This window comes from Falco naumanni, chromosome Z (assembly GCF_017639655.2).
Source record: "Falco naumanni isolate bFalNau1 chromosome Z, bFalNau1.pat, whole genome shotgun sequence".
In the NCBI taxonomy this organism is placed as follows: domain Eukaryota; kingdom Metazoa; phylum Chordata; class Aves; order Falconiformes; family Falconidae; genus Falco; species Falco naumanni.
In genome coordinates this window covers 43,424,591-43,441,128 of record NC_054080.1, presented here as the reverse complement: position 1 = coordinate 43,441,128, position 16,538 = coordinate 43,424,591, and positions in this window count along the sequence as shown.

Genomic DNA, 16,538 nt, shown 5'->3' with positions numbered 1-16,538 from the left:
TACCCACCTAATGTATGTCTATTTTCTTTTATTGTACTCCATCAAATGATATTGGGAGTTCATCTTACTTAGCCTCCACTGCTTTTACCCACAGTAATTCCAAGCAGCTGCCCTTGTAGCAGATAACCTGTTGCTGAGTAACTGCTAAAATCGACTATGAGATTTTCCTTCAAAGTTTGTCTACAGAACTGCATTAAACCTTAGCAACAGCTCCATACTGAATGGCAATTGTATTCTTTTTCCACATTTATTGTATGGCAGTTACCAACCACAACTCAGAAATACAGGTTATTTAAGAAGAGATTGTTCATCTTTTTCTTGAAATACTGACTCATCATACTGATCCCTACTGAGACAGTGATTGGCATTTTGCACCAGTGATCACAGAAACCTGGTGGAGCATGAAAGCCTGTATTGCCCTTACTGCTATGCTCATTGATCTGTTTGAATCACACCAACAAGAAATGTATCATGCTTTAGCTCCAGGAGCCCCTGACCTGCACAAATTCTAGTTCTTAACCACATTATTTCTTGGTCATATGGTGTTTCAGTGGCCTGCCGAGATGAAACATAGCTATTATATCGCACTCACATGAGTTGTATTTCAATACCCATGGTGATGTTGTAAACACTTGTGATGAGCATCTATTTAATCACTTCCATTTCTTTCCTGAGAACCAGCTTTGGTTCCTTTCAAAATGACCCTTGAGTCTTTGCACCAGCAAAGCAGTAACCATTCCCCAAGTAAAACATGTATCTTCTCGGAACAAGCTGATTTTTCTTCTGTATCTTCCCAGTTCCTACCAGGTAGAAACCAAGCATAGTGATTTTACCTACAGGTTTGAGGGTTTTGAAAACTTCAGTTAAATCTCCTTTTGTGAACTATTCCCATCAACACTATTTGTTAGGATTTTTTACCACTCTTACACCAAACCACTTGATGCTAAGATCAGCAGCATTGCCTAGTCTCTACTTTTAATATTGTTGCCTCTGGCTCAGAATGTGTACACAGAGGATTTAATTTCCCATAGCCATATGTTCTCTATCATTGCCACCTCCATCTAGCATATATTTTATCATTTAATGGCCTTATTTTCAACAGAGATGAACACCTGCATCTTCCCCAAAGCAGTCCATAATCATTAAATGTGTATATACTGTTATTTGGCTACATACTGTATTTTCTCTTAATCATATGGGGAATATTAACAGGTACTTTAAATAACCTCAGCACCTTATTTTTGCTCACCATTATAAACTCATATTCTTGTATATAATCTTGTTTTCCTTAGCTTTTAAGGTTATCAGTGCTGTCTGGAATTATCTTACTCTCTAGTCTCTAAAGTATGTTTCAAGCTTACTTTGTTCTTATTTGCCATCAAGGATATTTTAAATGTATAAAACCAAGGAGCTGCACTTAGGCCTGAATTGATTGTAAAAGGTTTTGGATTTTTTTACTTGGTTACTTACAGTTTCCTTGCACAGTAAGAGCAAGAAACAACCCCAAACCCAAATAAGATACTTATTTTTTGTAAAAGTAAGCAACAGAGAAAGTAGATTATTCAAATTTTAAAGGTAGCTTATTCATTAACACCCAAGCAAATATACACAAACCGAAATAAATAAAATCTCAGCTAAACAACCACACATCGCAGGACAGCTAAAATCCAGTCACTGCATACCTTCAGTCAAAGGACAAAACTCATAATGTTGTGGAAGGTTCACACAATGACAATCACATTACTTAAACCAAACTCCAAGTCTAAAACTTGTTTGCTTCATATTAAATTAATTGTATGATGCTAGAATCCAATGCTCAAAATATATGAAAGAGTGTCCAGGAGATACCAGCACTTACAAAATCCCTAAACTGGGAACTTAATTTTACTTCTGTAACCTTTCCACATTTCATTTACATTAAACTAGATAATCTTCATTTTATACCACCAAAATTAATACTAAGGGAACTGATGGCCCTACTTCCTGTCCAAGAATTACGTGTTAGTAAATCAAGGCAGATAATAAAATGATGGAGTCAAAGGCTCTTAGTTTTAAAAGAATACTCTATCATTTCATCATTAAAATTTACATCATGTTAATATGTTACTAATGCATTCATTAACAAAAATACTGAATATGGGATTTATAGAAGTTTCATAAAAATTAGTGGTACTACAGATGAAAATACTTGTGGTGTTCTGCTATACCAAAATGCTAGACTACAAATTATAATTAACTATGTTTAGTTGCAGTACAAGGCAAACTAACTAGTTCTCAGCTCATTAGTTCTTCTTTCACACAAAATTAATCAAAATTTAAAGCTGTATATGTAAGCAGTTTAGTAGTCTGATTACAGATCAGCAAGTGTTTTTATTCTAATATATAAGTTTGAGTCTAAATCATATGTTTAATCATCTATTAATTTACAGATTCATAAAATCTTGCAATTAAGCTAAGAGGCATTTTTTTTCATTATTATACTTGTGTTAAGTGCTTGCACACATATGCATGCATATATATGTAAATTTCTGATGCCTTTCAAGAGCAAAAGCTTCATTTTTATATACTTATATTCCCAAAATCTGCTTTACAGGTTCATGTGTCATCTCACATAAAAACTTTACCATATATTTGGCATCATATTTTCCAGGCCACAAAGATGGTTAAGGGACTGGAGCATCTCACGTATGAGGAAAGGCTGAGAAAGCTGGGACTGTTCAGCCTAGAGAATCCAGAATGTACAGCAATAATCACACAGGTGTCAATCAAACACAGAAATAATGGCGAACTATGCCCAACAGTATTGCTTTGGCCACAGCACTACCCTCACGTTCAACTTATGATCCAAAGTGAGTTGTGAGTCTTTCTGAGAGCTACTGCTTCCTGTCACAGGAAGCTCTGACACACACTGCGTGACGGGACCATATTAGCTCTGGCAGATTCTGATGCCAGAACACTGGGCATGCAAAAGTAGTCTGAAGTATTTGTTTCCCTCTGTATGATGTATGTACCACTGGTTACACACAGTTTACAGAGGGCTCTGGAGTATTTGGTATCAGTGCTCTGACTTCTTTTTTATTGATCCTCCAGCTTTCACATCATTAGTGAATTGATCAGTAATGATTTTATACCATAGGTAAGAATGTTAAACAACGCTGGGTCAACATCCACTCAGCAATGTTTCCCCAGCAATAGTTTCTTAGAGAAGGTAATTTACTTAATGTTTTCACTTGACTGATACATATCGATTTGGTATTGGTTTTGCTCCATAGTCAAAACACTTTGCAATACTAAGTTAAAAAACCTTACAGATCTCTAATTGCATTACATCAACACTTAAAGCAACCAAGCGTACAGTGACAGGTTTTTTTCCTGTTAGCTTAACAAGATCAATTTTCAATAAAACTATGCCTATTGGCATTAATTAACTTTTCTTAACTCTTTAAAGAAGTCACATCTATTATCTGCCATTCCAATTGTTCACAATCTACACAAGACAGACAAGTTTATAATTACTTGAGTCACCCTATTTCCTCTCTAAATATTGTCACAGCATTAACTTTCTTTTGGTCCCCTAGAACTGTCCCAGCATTCCACAGCACACAGAGAAAACAGAAAGTTGAGCAGCTCAGATAGGTTATAAAATTCAGAAGCTAAAATGCCCAGCTTTAAAAAATAGTTTTCATGTACTAACATCTTTCTGAAAGCATTTGTTCACGATCTTCACATCATGCAAACACACTTTCCAGCTTTTTCTCAAATGTATAACAGAAATAATAAGGCTGCTGTCCTTTACATTCATATTTATGTAGCAGATCTGGGTTTTATTTTGAAACGTGAAGCAAGTCATCATTTCTTGTTCGCTGCTAGATTTTTAGATGTATGTTTTTAACTATCAGTGTAAAATCTGTACAGAATGTCCTTATGAAATAATTCACACACAGAAAAGAAAACTTAAAAGTCCTTAATTGTATTTTCTTAAAGAAATTACTTTGTGAAATAACAAGGATTTTAACACCAAAATGTTTAGACAGAATTTTCCCAAAAGTAGTTTATCTTCTCCAGGCTGTGAACAGTGTTCAATAGACATACCATCAAAACAGCTACAACTCCATTCCTTTGATTCCTCTATAAAGCAGGTTGATCCACACATGCTGAAGATTTTATTGCCTCATGCATTTTTCATTTAAAAAAAAAAAAAAGAGAGAGAGAACATTTTTTAATTTATAATAATTTTAAAAAGGAATGTAAAGAAAACATAGCTGGAGTTGTAATGGGGTTGTCCAAACTCTGAGCCTAACGTTGTTGACACCATAAAAAACTTCAAAAACCCTGCTAAAACACTATCAAGGATGATTTTTTGATGATCAGCTGTGGTTAAAAAAGCTGTGCCATAAGGAATATGTTCTGAAAGCTGCTTTGCCAGCACTTGGATATCATCTACCTCAGCTCTGGCACTGCCCAGCAGAGGCTGACCTCTAGAAGGTAGCTCTAAATTTATGCTGCATTTTCATAGCCCTGTAGGACATGTCTAAAGAGCAAGAGTTTGAGATACTGAAGTTATTGTTCCCTTCTCCAGCCACACAATTTATACCATAAGTCAGGAAAGACGCTGCAACAACAATAAACATTTCAGACATACACCAGCCAAAGCTTCACTTGCAGATAGAGTTTTCAGGTTTCAAAGATGATGTTGGGCACTTCCTAGGGGTGCCAGTAATGTTGCATACATCAATGAGAACATTCTTCCATATAAAGGAATCACTTTTCTCTTCACTGCCCAGAATTCTCAGTCATAGCAGTAAAATTTGCTTTAGAAAGATTAATTTAGGCACACTTGTGACAATTTCATTGAATAAAAATTCATGTGACCTCATAACAAATTCATGCAGATAAACTAATTTCCTGTTGCATTGATTATGAAGCAATACCAAGATTTTCAGTTGTGTGCACAATGTCAGGTACGTATACACTACAGTACAGGACACATTTTTTCCTAGGCTGATAGATGTACTTTTTGGACATTATCTTCTGTGTGTTTCCTTCTGCTTGGTGTGTTCTGGCAGTTTTGCTTGATAGCACTGTAGATACAACAGCTTGTTTATTTCCTGGGAGTACAACAATATGGCCTCGCAAATTCACCTCAACAGCAAGTTATCTTTGAGGTTTTTCCACACAGTAGTTTTGAGATAGGCTAGACAAGATCACTGCAGACAGCTACTTTATCATAACTGTAAGCTTCCCTTAACTCTGTGATCCTGCTCAGTGAATTTTTCAGATTTTTTCCATCTTTAATATTATAGACAATAGCTACACTTATTTAACAGCTATATGCACATGTTGTTCTTACGCTTACTTGGGATACTAATAGCTTTTAAACACCACATGTGACAGCATATACAAGTCCTGCAAGATACTGTGCTACAGAGGAAAATGAAAAATCTGACATATTTAATTTTATAAATCAACTCATTGCAGTTCAAATTTTTCTCTGAGAGAAGTTAAAGACAGTACTCTTAATTCTGCTTTAATCTACAAAAATAACACAAGATGGTATCAAACTTCAGAGGATAACACTACATAAAACAATGGATTTTGCATGAGTGAAGTATGGAATGGATGAAAAGCCACTGCTTGCTTTCTGTCAAATTACTTCGAGTTCACACTACGTTTATTGCTTCACAGCAGCTTCATGGCAAGTGCGGGAAAGAGAAAGTATGCATAGTACAAGGTTCGAGGCTTAGACTGTTAAATCTTTTTTTTTTTTTTTCCCCCCCACAGATTTGATCCAGAAGAATGAGTTTATGGTTCAGGAGTGCTTTGCATTACATGTCCAAAATGCTGCCATTCCTACAGTGCTATCCAAGTTCGAAAAAATGCATCAAGGTTTCTGGGTCTGCCTGGAAGCTCTGGTGCTTGCCAAGGTTTGCACCCACTCTAAGCTTCCCCTGGTGGCTCTCAAAACAAGGTTAAGCTCTACCTATACCATAGTAGATCTACATAGGTAATATTTCTATTACTTTTCCCACAGAGTAGATCTACAAACACACACACAAACACATACACACACGAGCACACACATACACTTGTCAAATCAAATGCAAGCATTAAAAGAGAGATTCTTTGATACTACCTATCTTTACATCCACATTATGGTCACCTTTTATCGCAAGATCTTATATTAACTATCCTGAGGATCTTGGTAGACATACAAACAACTTCAGATAATGGTACTAAATACAGCAATATAGATTTAGCAAAGAGGGGAGAAATAATGAACCAACCTACAGCTAAGATAATAAACAGCCTTGCCAATGCAGGTATAGATCTTATTCTAAGACAGATAAAGTACAATTATTATTTTTTTTCCAGACTTTTAGTGATTTCATGTTTGGATGGACACATACCTTCTTTGTTCCCACATCTGCCAACCCCAGTATCATGATACCCTGCCAATTAAACTCTACTCTCATTTGAACAGTCAAATTAATTGTGGGTTCATATGCCGTGTTCACAAGGGCTGATGATATATGCTTAGCTGAGATAATGTAGGCCTCCATTTTCAGCATATTAAAGTTCATGATACTATAGAGTTCCATGCCAAGAGAAAAGTCTTGCTGCTTTTTTTCCAATTATCATTCAACATACTATTTGAATGTTTGTCTATATAAACATGCTATGTACTTGTCTGGACAGAGCCATAAGATGTTTCAGTAGTTAGCAACATGTCCCAAAATTGTTTTAACGGATCTTTGCCTCACGTGGCCATAATGGAATAGGAAGTTATTATCATTTTCAAAGAGGGAAATGAGACAATGCTTAAATCAAGGTAACTGTTAAAGAAGAGGGTGAAAGTCTCCAGTTGGTCCTGTGCCTCCCAAGTTTCATTGTGCTGTCTGATAAACTGCTCCTCTGCCCTGGCTTCCAGATTGATGTCATACTTTTTTCCCCTTTGCTGTGCTCCATAGCCTACGGTAGGCTAACAACATCATAGGAAAATGAGATATGTAGCAATGTTTGTCTTCTGTGTTCAAGTTATTGAAAAATATAATAAGACCATATTTCTCAATGCCACTACTCTATGCCAACAGTTTCTTGATGAAATATACCCATAAGCACAGTGGTATACTATGAGTCCCAAAGAAACCTAGACTTGGATGAACAGAAGGTGATAAATATACACTGAAATTCCATGAAAATTATTGATTCTATACACTTGCACATGGAAATCTACTATAAAGTGTTTTGTTTGTATCCTTGCAAATTATACCCATTGCACTGAACCAAATAAAATCATGTTTGAGTGAACTCTAATAAAGTGAAATGTCACTTCATAGATTTGAATTAAAGTCCAGTTACTTCAATGAATCAGGCTGTGCAAATTGCAATTTTAATAATAATGAATCTTTAATTACTGATGTTACACTGTGGGGGAAAGACTTTTGAAATGAGCATGCATATGACAGTCCTACGTTTGATTGCTGAGTTAATGAATGCTGCTAAAACTGTCCTCTCTCTTTTTCACAGCTTAGAGATTTTTTAAAAGCAACGCCAGCTTTGAGCACTATGAAAAACACCAGTAACACACTTGTTTCTAGGTACAGTATAAGAAATATGCCAAACTGATTACAAATATGAACAAATAAATAAAATCAGCAACTTTATTCTAACTATATCACTTCATAATTGTTAAAGGTTTTTAGTTTGAAAGTTTCGTCTGGGGGGGGGGGGGGGTCCCTTCTTTTTTTTTTCCCCCCCCATGTTATGTGCCTTTAAGAACTTGAAAAGATCTTACACAGCGTGAAATAGTTTAGCTACAATGACTAGATCATGACTGTATTTGATTTAAACTGTCCCTAACTGACTCTCCAACATCTCGAGGGAAGACAGAGATTTGAAACAGAGACTTGAAATACTTTTATTGACCTGGAAAGATAGATTGATAGACAGACAGGTACAGATACAGGTATTACCCCCACCTCCAACCTATAGTCAGCGGGGTTTAGACAAGATACTCACTGACCTGGGAAGACTGCTATTTCAGCCTTGCTTGCTATGGAATGATTGTAAAAGACTTCTAGCACCTTTGCTCTTACTAGCAGATACTCCATTTTGCTGAACAATGTAACTGTTACCTATATTGCCTTCATCTGTAAAAGCACTTCAAGGGGCCCCACATTAATTAAGAGACCACTACATTGCATGCACAGCTTCTGTTGGGTGAATTATTTGGCACAGAATATTTCTAGTGCTTTAACATGGTTTTGTCCAGTCTGTTACTAAAACAAAACCTGTTATCTGAGACTACTTCCTAATGGTAGGACTTTTCAAGGAACAGCTTATTCTTAACCAGATATGACAAGTTCAACAAAACAAAATTTTATTGGGTATATATGACAAAGCCATTATCCAGAAAGGTTTCTTGGTTTAAAATGGTATGTCTGAATACAATCAGCTGTAGAAAGAGTTTGGGGTCAGTTTTTAATGCTGTAAGCAAAAGACCTGATGTAAAGAACCTAAAATTTTGTAATATTTTACATTGATCATCCTTGCTTTTGTTTCCCATCTCCCAGTACACTGTTTAGAGAGGAAGGGATACTAAAGTTATTTTTCCTGGATGAAAAGACAACTTGAGTTCTTATAGCTTGCTACCTGAGACATCATTTACCAGATGAACATGCCAGGGCCATTAACTAAGCATCAGTCACCAAGCAGGTTTTAAGTTTCCAACTTGCTTGGGTTTTTTCTTAAACTGCTGTTGTTAGAGGTGTATTAAGTAGGTGTGTACATTAACTCAGTGACAGTACCTCAGCAGAAAAGAAACAAGGGACAATGACAGTCCTGCTATTAAGAAACCTGGGCTTGTGCCCTATATGTTTTGGTTTTACAGAAAAAGACCAATATATGATTTTTATTTTAGAACATCTGTCTTTGCAAGCTATGTCTGTGTTGTGTTTTAAAGCCAGCCAGCAGCCAAGCCCCACGCAGCCGCTTGCTCACTCCCTCTCACCCAGAGGGATGGGAGGGAGAATCGGAAAGGCATGTAAAACTCAAGGGTCGAGATAAGAACAATTTAATAGGTAAAGCAAAAGCCACACACACAAACAAAGCATAACAAGGAATTCATTCACTGCTTCCCATTGTCAGGCACATACTCAGCCATCTCCAGGGAAGCCATCGGACTCCATCACCTGTAACGGTTACTTGGGAAGACAAACACTGTAACAGTGTCCTCCCCTCCCTCTTTTTCCCCCAGTTCATATACTCAGCATGACATCATATGGTATGGAATGTCCCTTTAGCCAGTTCAGGTCACCTATCCTCGCTGTGTCCTATCAACATTGTTCTCCCACCAAATCCAAAAACACAGCACTGCACCAGCTACTGAGAAGAAAATTAAGTCTACCCCAGCCAAAACCAGGACAGTCTGCCTTGCTATCCAAGGTGCTCCCTGTTTAAAACCAGCTTATGTTCAAGAACAGATGTAATTCATTCTTATAGGGTAAGAGGTTTAAATAATGGCACTGTGACTTTCATAAAGTCAGAACAGTAAATACAATAGGCTTTGAGGATTTCAGGGGAAATTATGCAAGATTGTGGCCTATAGACAAAAATATATTTGTCATCCTTGAACTCAAGTCTATCAGTCATTCTACATACTCTGTCCCCCAAAACTATGAAAGAATCTAATTCCACAAGTCAATAAACTGAGTCAAAAGTAACCAATGCAGAATGTGTCTACATCTACTTGGATGTAGATAACATCCAAGTCCCACATGCACCCTTGCAGTTCCATTTTTCACTTGAGTGCCCATATCATGTCAGAAAGGACTACAAAAATCAATTCCTCACAATCAGTTCCTACATATTTAAACTATATAAAGGGAATTAGCTGCATTAATGCATAAATGGCATTAATTGTCTTCAGGCAGGGAGGGTTGCTTCATGGTACAACTTCAGGTTCATGTCCTATATGTTTGACTTGATGGGTAGAAAACACTGTCAGCACCACAAGGAAATGTATGAGGTATCAATAAGAACAGTGCAGGAGCACCATGTAACCAGACCACAAATATCCAATGTAGTTTCTGAAGCAGTAATTTTTTCTTATTTGAGGTGAAAGCAAAGAGAAGGGAGACAATTTGGTCTTTAAGTAAATAACAGACTTGTAAAATACAACAGTTTCTCCTCAGACTTATTATCTCAGAACTGACAGATTGGCTGTCATTTTTACTCAGAGAAATGAACATACATCAGTTTCATTATTCCCCCCAGCAAGCAGCTGTTATAGGGACTAAGCCTACTTTATATCATATTCTGTGATAAAGGAAAGGTGTCAGCAGGATAACTCCAAAGGAAAAAAGGTAAAGATTCCTGAACAATCAGATGACCATACCTTCTAGAAAAAAAATTGACCTGGCCTGGTGTGATGGTTCAGCAATTTTTCCTACAGGGTGGAAGATAAGCCAGGTCTCCACACTCTGAGCAAGTGTCATAACCAAAGCAATTGTGCTGTGAATGAAGGGTGCTTGCAATTCTCTCTCCTCTCTTGTTTTTCCAAATATTATCTAATTCATTGTTTTTTCTTCTGTTAAAGGGCCTGATACAGAAATAAAAATTTGTTATAGGCCAAATCTTTCAAAAATATACCATCCCATCCAGATATTTGTCTTAGCATTTCATCAAGAACAAAACAAAAGTGAAGATTTTTTCTTTTGGCATAGGTCAAAATGTAAAAAAATAAAATAAAAATCATCACAATTCCATTTTTTCCCCCTTAAAAGATGAGACCACCAGTGAGATTTGAAGGTTCCTGAATTCCACCACATCACACAAGTGAGAATGTGCAAAAGCAATAGACCAAGGGATTCACTATGGCAAGGAAATATTTTCTTTGAGATTGTAAATTTAAAAACTTGAATGACTGCTAAAATAATTTTGATTTTCTTTTAATTTAAAAAATGAATCCCTTATCAGAAACAAAAACAAGAGAAAGAACAAAGAATAGAAATTATCTATTAATCACATGTATATTTACTTTCTCCAAAACACCTGGTTTTGATTAACTTCTTTAGTGAAAGGAGAGATGCTTTTATAATAGCAAAAAGAGAAAGCTAAAGCAGATATAGTACAAATGTATGTATGGTGAAAATAATTGGCAGTCTATACATGGTAATTTCTTGGTATGCAGTGTGATCACTGTCAAACTATTTGTAAAGAAAAGTAGGATCCCCTAAAGATAATGCTATCCCTGAACATTTTTACAGGAGTTTACTTTTTACCAAGGAATACAATAAAGTAGCTCATTATCAGGAGAAGTTCATGGTCTTGCTACTTTGAAATAGTCTAAGATCATTACAATTGTCTGCTTATACTGGGCAAAATCATTGTATAAGTTACCTAACTCAAAAAGAACTATAGATTTGACCCAGACATTTTCTTTTTGAAGAGGTATGTTGCAAGTCAAACCAGGCTAGCTATAGCAAGCTTTTTCATTCAACTGGTGAGTTTTCATGCAATTAGAGAGGCAATGCCTGGAGGAGGAATAGGCTAAATATCATGTTAAATCTTGAAGAAAGAGAATACTAAAACAAAGTTTGCTTTTGAATTCAGCAGAATATTTATAGAAAATTTGTTTCCAATGTCTGACCATATTGTTGCTAGGAAGGAGGGGGGAAGTGTGCTTTAGAAAGGTACATAGAAACAACTAGGAGGCAATAATTGGTTATGTTTGTGATGAGAAGTCCAAATTCAAAAGCCAATAGGAATTGGTTTTACTGCATGATAGGGAAACTATCGGTAATCCTCATTACACCAGTAAAGGCTGTAAAATCATACTATGCTTTAACAAAGTGCAAAAGTCAGTAACACAATTATTTACTTGAGGTGACCCAGAAAAATTTATTGAACTATGGAATAATTTACATGGAAAGGACCTCTGGATATCGTTCGTCCAACTTGGCTTGCACCCTCATTTAAAGTAGGGATAACCTTGGGACCTTGTTCAGTTAAATTTTGATTGTGTCCATAGATGGAGATTCATGGCACATATCCTGACAATTAAACTAAAGGTTGCAAGTTATGCAGTTAACTGATTTTTTTCTTAATTAGCAACTTTCCCTTCTTGTTAGCCACAGTGCTAATAGATGCAAAGCTAGAAAGTGCTGTAAAATAATTCAGTCATTCCCTTTTACCAAAAACTAAGTAATTTTGTATGGGATCACACTGAGGACTTGCATTTTTAGAGATATATATATATATATCTGTTGGAAAGTTTTAAACAACTTTTAAAACAAAGCCAGGGAAACTGTAAGTTCAACAAACAAACCACAAAAAAAAAAAAAAAAAAGAAAAGAAAAAAACAAACAGAACGTGTAACTCAACGTTCTATTTTCTTTTCAGCAACTTGTCCAGAAAAATCCTTTTTATTTTATAATTTTCTTCAAGTCATCAGACCCTGGATGGATTGATTTGTTTTATTTCTTTTTTCATTCCAGGAAGAAAAAAATAAACTAATTTTCAGAGGGTTGGGTTTTTTTAATGTCCCTTCTGAACTGCTGTTTTCATTAAGTTCCCTCTCCTCCAAGAGAGTCTAATAATTTTATTTCTTTGAGATATAGTCTGTTACAACTGATAAAACATAAAAACAAAACAAACGAAACATCCCTATTCATGACAACCAACCTTCATAGTCAGTTACATTAAAATTTCCCAAAGTTTTCACATCTCATACATGTAGTATAAATTGTTCATAGAATCCTGGGATCATTCTTTTTCTGTGCAACACCACTCATGTCGTATCCAGGCACCATTACACGGTGTTAAAGAGGTGCTGTAGTACTGAGTGTCCATAGTCTCACTCAGACAGTTTTTGGGACCTACTCAAGACAGTCACTTGCTTAATTCAACATCCCTATCTCTGTTCTGATTTTTTGGAACCTCTGCACAGCTCAGTCACTGTCCACTTCTATATAATAAAGCCGTGAACAATAAATAAAGTTCTCTCATTTATTTAACAAGTGTTAACAGAAGTGTGTTAGGTTTTCAATGACCCTTTCTCCATTGTCAGCACTAAAAACACACACAAGCAACACAGCACAGACAAAAATGCTGTGCGTTGTTCAGTTAGAAAGAAAATGCTACCATATTATGCAATAGTTTCCCCACTTAAATAATCTTAATTTCATTCTTTCTCCTCCATGTGATCACATTATAAAAATATTTTTCCAGTTTAGACAGATTTTTATTTTGCTTCATCACACTAGCTTTTTCCTTTCCCTCAATTCTGCAGTGAGCAGACCATGTGCACACACACACACGTGCGCACACACACACATACCCATTTCTCAGTCTCTCTGCTTTTAGCAATAATTTGCACATAATGGAACAGCCAGAGGGGGGTTTGATCAATGACCTCTGTCTCAGAGATGCTGTTCCAAGGGAAACACATCTGCCAACATAAAGTATTGGAGCAATCATAGCTCAGTGAGCGCTGTAATAAGCAACTGTTACACTGGAGCCATCAGTCATGTTCAGTTACAGACCTGAAAGGATATGGCACCTCAGGGAGCAATGTCCTTCCATAAATTTGGGCAGCAATGAAGAATGATTTGCAATCAAGTAATAAAAGGCCTAAAAAAGGTCCACCATGCATACTAACATCCAATACAGCTGACAAAGAAAATAAAAAACCTTGGCATTGTTTGCTCGTTATGTAAACTACACAGCTGTCCAAGCAATTAAGATATGATTTTGGGAATTCTCTTGTAAAAATTTGCTAACAGCGCTTCCACTTGTGAAAGTGACATTCTTCTTTATCAGTAAAGTGCATTTCATTAAGGTAATGCAATTTCATCTAGCTTAATAGTAGGAATTGCTTAACCTTATGGCAAGAGTACGTAAACAACATAAAATTAATGACACTCTGTGCATTGTGGGAATAGATTTGCATTAGTGACAGCATTGATCAAGTAATAGAGAAACTAACATGTACTTCCAATTGTTGGTACTCTAGGGATTTCTGTTCACTATCTGCAGTCATATTTCTGGTCTTCTGGTTGCAAAACTGTTAGAAAAGATAAAATTCACAGTAAGCTTTGCAATTTTTCAGTAGTAACACATGAAATAAGCATGATAAAAAGGGCATAGGTCTGAGAGAATCCATCTACACAGGCAGGCTAAAAATATAAATGAAGCAGAAGAAACATATAAGGGTCTTTTAGAAGTGGTGATTCACTTTAAGTGTGCAACACCTCCATGATTCAAAGGGGTTTTTTCTTCCATTCCCTCAGATAAGAAAATTTGTAAGTGCTACCACCACCTCATGTTCTGATGCTTTTATGGATTCAGCTACAAAAATTCTTATTCTGCTTTACATGCTGTACTTCTGCCATTAATGGTATGGCTGTGTGTCAATATGCAGTATTACAGGCAAGACAATTCTCCAGTATGTGAGATTTTTCACATGCCAAAGTCAAGAAAAAAATACCGAGAGCATCTAAAGTCACATTTGCTCCCAGCAGAATCTTCAGTATTTCATACTTCCTTTCTCCAGTGACGAGATTTTACAGACATACAACTGCATAAGCATACCAGCAAAGCCTGTTGTGAGTAGTCTCACCCCTTTCATTTCAGGACTTGATGTTTTTCTATCCCCTCTTGATATCTGAGATTCTTAGACTGAGACTTCTTAGAGAGGTTTGGTGACTTCCTGAAAAGTCTCTCTTAGGACAGCACAGATGGGCAACCATAGGAGTAGCCCCTATTGACATAGTTGAATCTTGATATTTATACAAAACACTAAAGACCTGCTTTCAGCTCCTCTTTGCTCCAAAGGAACTAGTTAATAAAACATCTGAAATGCACTCATTTTATTAATTTTAGTGCCAGGAGTATGAGCAAGAAACCCATCACAGAGATGATGGGGTAGCAGGCAGGTGGGGACTGCTTTGGCAGAGATCAGCAACAAACCTCTGTCAAAAGAACACTGCTTCTATTGTGGCTTTTATGTTGGTTTGTTTTGCCCTTTATCAGTTTATTGCTTATTTTAGAACTTTTAATTTAAAATACAGAAACTAATTCTGTCACTTCTAGACAAAGGACGGGAATGGAATTATCAACTGTAAATCCCCTTCACTTAAATAACTTCATGACAGAAAATATGTCTCAGGCTGCAGAGATTCCTACTAAAACAACATATACGTAATAGACAAGCTGAGGAAAAAAAAAACAGTATTGGTCCCAAATCTCCTTATGCAATAGCAGTCCAAGGTGTTATTTGAAACAATAGTGTGTGACACTTTCAGATAACATTGAGTTGGACTCTTTATTCAAAGTGTTGTTTTCATATCAAAGTCATTCCTCAACAGGAAAAAGATCCAAAGCTATGAAAACAAGAGCCGTGCTACTAGAGGGAAAGGACATTACACCAGCAATTGGGAGGCTTCTTGATTATACAGACCTAGAATGGAAAATCCAGCAAAGGACAAATTACTGTTAGTTAAGATGTGCCAGGATGTCATTCCAGATGGCAGGCCAAACACATTTCAGAATTAATGACAGCAGGGTAGAATGAACATTATAAATCTCAAGCCTAAAAAGCCTAAATCAGTATAATTCCTAAACCCATCAACAGGACAATTTCTTGATAGAGAACAAGCAGGTCTCTACATGTATGATCTCTAAACCAGGTAAGAAGGGGATTAAGAAGATGCAATATGCAAGTCCCTAAAGGTATTTTAGTCTTAACCAGTTTATTGCACATCACAGTAGGACCCCGGGATTCTGTAAGTAGTTAACAGGGTTAACTTATGACAGGGGAACAGATCCCAAGCAATGCTAAACAATTCCTGCAGGGTTTTAGAAGTCTGAGGCTCAGATTTACAAAATAAGCCTTTCTACAATTATTTAAAGATTTTTTTTTCCTCCCTTTTTTGCAAGTCACCCTACAGCAAGTCTAGGAAAGCTAGGCACACATCTCATTATCTTTATTTCCTATTATCCATCACAAAATGCTTCTCAAAGGGGAAAAATACACTTCAGAATAGATGTGGACAAGAGATTACTACCTCTTTCACAGAACAGTTGCCCATTCTTAGAGGAAACAAAGAAGCCTGAGAGTGGGCATTAAGGGTAACACCAAAGAGCTCTCCAGAATTTGTTAGTTTCAAGGGGAAGTTCTGAAGTTATTGCTCATTTCTGAATATGAAAACATTATATTGTTTTATAGTTTTTCCAGTTATAGCTCCCAGCACTTACAAAAAACACTGATATAACAGGGAAAAGAAACCAATGGAATTAAACAGAGATCTATTCCCATGCACCAAGGCAGAATAAAATTTCTGAGGTTCTCCTGGAAAGGATTATTAAATCAGAGGAGGGCCACCATGTCTTAATTCCTCGAATACTTTGATTTCATTGGTCCCATTCTTCTATGATGTGGACTCATAAAGCTCTACTCTCCACCTGTAGTTCTTCAGTTTTCATAGGATAATTTATTGGTTTTTACACAGCAAAGCATCTTTTTCTCAGGAGATGAT